The following is a 5,350-nucleotide window of genomic DNA, read 5'->3' as shown; positions in this document are numbered from 1 at the left end:
CTCCTGAGTGCTTAGTACAGTGTTCTGCATACAGTAAATGCTTAATAAATACAGCTGACTGACTGAAATATGCTACCAGGTTCAGAATGCTGGCAATGGAAGAGTTTCTTCTAGTACAGGGTTCTGCATACAGTAAACGCTCAATAAATACAGTTGACTGACTGAAATCAGGTTCAGAATGCTGACAGTGGAAGAGTTTCCTCTGTGAGAGACAATCCTAGGCAGAAGCAGAGCTCCAAGCATAAATGGAATGGGGGATTCCATCTTTAGAAATATGCCCACCTCTTTGATAATTTTGGGATCAGTAGTAGAACATCACAAGTAGTGTTCTGTCAAAGCCACTTTTTCTGATCTAATCTGCTGATCCTCAAAAAATGGAGAGTACTTGTAGCAGGCAAGACTCCAATTCATGGCATACATTTCAAGTTATTCACCCCCAAATTACTAGCACATCCGTGGAGCCTCTTTATATGGGCGTAAAATGTTGGCCAGGTGCCAGTTCTAATTATTCTTCAAATTATAGTTTGATCATTGCACTCTCGACCTTCCCTCCCAGTCACTGGAGTTTTCAATAGCACCAGTTCCCTAACTTCACAGCTCCAAAATCTGTTCACTAAAGAAGGCAGTGGAAGAGGTGCTGCAGAGCCGGTGTTCTTGACTTAAGTAAGGATGACATGTAGTTATTGAAATCATAAAAGGTGCCATCTTGCCCACATGAAACATCTCTACTGTCTAATTTAAATTGCCGGGGATGTTAGGGTCTCCAGAAAAATGAGTTACCCCCAATCACATTAGCAAATTTGTATGTTTCCTTTTTCTTTAAGGTGATAAAAACACCTGAAGATTTCCAGAAGCTTTAAAATTGCCCTGGATCACTAAGCTTTTAGTACAGTGTATTCAGAAGGCTTTCTTCACTCTGGTAATTGTGAATGTGCTATTTCAGATTTATAAAATGTTTTGCAAGATGTAAGCACCTATCTTCAAAGCCATCTTATGGGATCAGTTCCTGCTATTGTGCCGAGTCTTCAAGAGAGGAAAACCGAGATAGTTTCCTTCCCTTAGGGTTCTCAGGTTCCATTTACTTGATAGGATGATGATGTTGAAGGAAAATGTGTTTTATAAAGATGGTCTGGAATTTTAACTGGAAAAATGTGTATTTTTGCGGACCATTATTTTCCCTAGCCCTTAAATGGCTTTTCAGAGAGCATTTATTTTAATAGAAGGCTTTGAACTCAAATTTACTGGAAGGTAGATGGTAGATTGCAATAGAAGGCTTTGAACGCAATGAACCCTGTCTCCAAAGTCCGTGTGTTAAGGCAAAGAAATTAAAGAAACAACAGGAGACAGGGCTGAAGGATCTGTTTGCTTGATGGTTAAAAACCAACCAGCGCACTCATCAGGATGATCTGATTTTAGTAATTCCCCGAAGCTTTCCAGAGGGGTCAGGGACGGTCCAACTGTTATTCTCTTTTTACAGACTCTGGTAGATAAAATCTTATCAGAAACTAAGACATTCTTGCATACAAAGCCATTATCCTCTGGATTTAGATTTCCCTCTGATCAACCATTTGAGAAATTTATGTAGGGGAAGTCTGTCTGATTCAGGGTGGCTCAGTGGAAAGACCACGGGCTTTGGAGTCGGAGGTCATGGGTTCAAATCCCTACTCTGCCACATGTCTGCTGTGTGACCTTGGGCAAGTCACTTAACTTCTCTGAGTGTCAGTTACCTCATCTGTAAAATGGGAATTAAGACTGTGAGCCCCACGTGGGACAACCAGATCACCTTGTGTTGTTCCCCCCCCCCCCCCCCACCCCAGGTGCTTAAAACAGTGCTTGGCACATAGTAAGTGCTTAACAAATGCCATCATTATTATTATTATTCATTTATTCATTCATTCAATCATATTTATGAGCGCTTACTGTGTGCAGAGCACTGTACCAAGCACTTGGGAAGTACAAATCGGCAACATAAAGGGAGGGTCCCTACCCAACAATGGACTCAACAGTCTAGAAGGGGGAGACAGACAACAAAACGAAACATGTGGACAGGTGTCAGTTCCATCAAAATAAATAAAATTATAGCTATAGCTCTCAGGCCTGTGCTCTATCCACTGGACAGTGCTGCTTCCCTGAGCCCCGACCTTCCTCGGTCAGGAATATTTGAGGAACATCAAAACCTCTATATGGAGCTTGAAGATCTTACCAAAGTAGTTGACCCCCTTGGGTTGATCTGGTCTCTGATAACTGCTGATAAAGTTTGGCTGGCCTGGAAACTCGACTGAGATTACCCCACGGTGAGATGACACATCCTAATTGAAGAGAATTTGCATTATCCCTTGCCCCACCATCCACCAAGTAAAACAAAGGTTGGGCGTTAGATCCAGGCTGATTTGACCTATTCTTCATAAGGAGATCTGGAAACGTGTCAGAAACAGCATGGTTCAGTGGACAGAGTACAGGCCTGGGAGTCAAAAGGACCTTGGTTCTAATCCCAGCTCTGCCACTTGTCTCTATGTGACCCTGGGCAAGTCACTTAATGTCTCTGTGCCTCAGTTACTTCATCTGTAAAATGGAAATTAAGACTGTGATCCCATGGGGTAAATGGAGTTTGTCCAACATGATTAGCTTGTATCTACCCCTGTGCTTAATACGGTGCCTGGCACATAATAAATGCATAACAAATACTATATTTAACTCCCCCCCCCAAAAAAAAAACCCACCCATGTTCCGTTTGGGGTATTACTTTGTCTCTCTTGTCTCCCTTTCTTTCCACTCATTGTCTCTGCTCCCACTCTCCCAGACCCTGTCCCATCCCTCTTTAAATGTTAAAACTGTGGTCATTTTAGTTTCTCTGACCCTGACCATGAAATGCATAGCCACTCTGCTGAAGCCTGGGAAAGAATGCGGTCTAGTTGAAAAGAACATGGACCTGGGAGTCAGTGGCCTGGGTTCTTACCCTGGCTCTGCCACTGGTCTGCTGTGTGACATTGGGAAGGTCACTTAACTTTGCTGAGCCTCAGTTTCCACATCTGTAAAATGGAGATTAGATACCTGTTCTCCCTCCCACTTGGACTGTGAACCTGTGTGGTACAGGGATGTGTCCATCTGATGAACTTGTATCTTCCCCAGTGCTTACTATAATGCTTGGCACATAGTAAGCAATTAACAATTACCATCATTATTATTGAACCACTTGGCATTCCTAGAGGCAGGGAGAGATGCAGCAGAATAACAGAACTATTTTTTCACATGAGGCATTCAAAATTATTTTCTACCCACTTGCCCTTTAAATTCTATTTAGAAAGCCACTAAGTGAAAGGAGTCCTCTTGGCAGGATTAGAGAAAATGCTTGGTGCTAAAATGTAGGAAAATCAATCAGATTTACAAAGTTGAATACACATGCAAACGTGCACACACACACATCCTACCTGAGACAAATGCTGCTCTACACTATTGTTCATTATGAGGTAAATTCGGAAGAAGCCCGGGGGTTGATGGGGGTGGGGGGTGCAATTGGCAAAAGAGTGGTTTGTTTAGGGCGTCCTATCAGTTCTACCAATCCTGAAGTGAAGGGGTTGAACTATGGTCCAGCATGGCGCCACCTCCCCAGGCCTGTCATACGATGCAATCTGACACCTGACTGGTGCCTGTCCCTGTTCAGGTCTTGTGTGGATTTTGGGGTGGATAGTGAGGCACAGGACTGTTTGGGAAATGAGAAAGTCCAACCCAGATTGATTAGTATTTGTTTACTATTATTTAAGATGCAGCACAGCCTAGTGGATAAAACAGCATAGCCTAGTAGGAATCAGAAGGATCTGGATACTAATCCCTGTTCTGCCACTTGTCTACAAATCACTTAACTTCTCTCTGCCCTAGCAAACCTCAACTGTAAAATGGAGATTAAGACTGTGAGTCCCATGTGGCACATAGACTGTGTCCAACCTGCTTTTCTTCTATTAACCCCTGAGCTAGCTAGCCTGGCACATAGTAAGGGCTTAAATACCATTAATAAAAATGTAATTGATTCTTTAAATAAAAAGTATTTACTGAGCACTAACTTTTTTGTGCAGAGCACTATCTTAAATGCTTGGGTGAGAACAATATAACTGACACATTCTGTGCCCACAACGACACACCCGAAGACAGGTGGAACTAGCTTTCCTGCTTTCCCTGCTCTGGATGCCACTCCAGAGCCTGGTATAATAAATGAACCTCAGGTAGCACATACCCTTGGGGTGTGGGGTCAGGAGAGGAGCCACAGGTGCTTCCCTGCTTTCTCCGTTCTGGCCGCTACTCCAAAGACTGGGCTAATGAGCCAGGATGGTGGAGGAAAAATGTGCTCTCCTGCCCTCCCCTCTCCACTCAATCTGTCATTCACATTTATTGACCACTTACTGTTTGCAGAGAACTGTAATAAGTACTTGGGAGATTCTTCTCTCACGCTGCTGAGTCATCTCCAACTATAGCTACTCCATGGACACATCTCTGCCAGAATGCCCCACCTTCATCTGTAATTGTTCTGGTAGTGTAGCCATAGAGTTTTCTTGGTAAAAATACTGAAGTGGTTGACCATTGCCTTCTTCCACACAGTAAACTTGAGTCTCTGCCCTCAACTCTCTCCCATGCTGCTGCTGCACAGCACAGGTGAGATTTGATCTGTAGCAGATTGCCTTCCACTCACTAATCACTGCCCAATCTAGGAATGGAATGGGTATGCCTCTGCTTGACTCTCCCTCCTACAGCTGAGACTGGTAGAGTACTGGAAACTCTCCAGGTGCCATCCTGAGATGGGGCTTGGGAGAGAACAATATAACAATGAACAGACACATTTCCTGCCCACGATGAGCTTATAGTTTAGAGGGGGAGATTATGATATGTAAACAGACACATTTCCAGCCCTCAAGGAGCTTACAGTCTAGACTTAAAAAAAAATAAATAAATTACAGATACATTACATTGCATTACATTACATTGAATTGCAGAAATTACAGATATTAATGCTGTGGTGCGGAGAGGGGATGAATAAAAGGAGCAAGTCAGGGCAGTGCAGAAGGGAGTGGGAGAAGAGGAAAGGGGATTAAATACCCTTACATGCACACAATTTCCACAACAGTGGTGGCTTTAAAACGCTTAATCACCTAGCCCCTGTCTACCTCACCTTACTACTCTCCTACTACGACCCAGCCTGCAAACCTTGCTCCTCTAGTACCAACCTTTTCACTGTACTTCAATCTCATCTATCTCGCCACCTACCTCTTGCCCATGCCTGGCCTCTGGCCTGGACCGCCCTCCCTCTTCATATCTGACAGCAATGACTCTTCCTGCCTTTAAAGCCTTATTGTAGGCACAT

General features: G+C 43.6%; 1 non-coding gene across 1 annotated transcript; it reads right to left on the bottom strand.

Annotated features, from left to right (window-relative positions):
- Positions 1-4,654: 4,654 nt before the first annotated feature.
- LOC119938829 lies at positions 4,655-4,792 on the bottom strand. The gene has a single exon (XR_005454530.1). It is a non-coding gene; the product is annotated as a small nucleolar RNA SNORA7 (small nucleolar RNA).
- Between the last annotated feature and the right edge of the window lie 558 nt (positions 4,793-5,350).

The sequence above is a fragment of the Tachyglossus aculeatus genome, chromosome 16 (genome assembly GCF_015852505.1).
Source record: "Tachyglossus aculeatus isolate mTacAcu1 chromosome 16, mTacAcu1.pri, whole genome shotgun sequence".
NCBI classification, from domain to species: domain Eukaryota; kingdom Metazoa; phylum Chordata; class Mammalia; order Monotremata; family Tachyglossidae; genus Tachyglossus; species Tachyglossus aculeatus.
The sequence above is the reverse complement of the archived record's forward strand: the minus strand, read 5'-3'. Positions and strand labels throughout refer to the sequence as shown.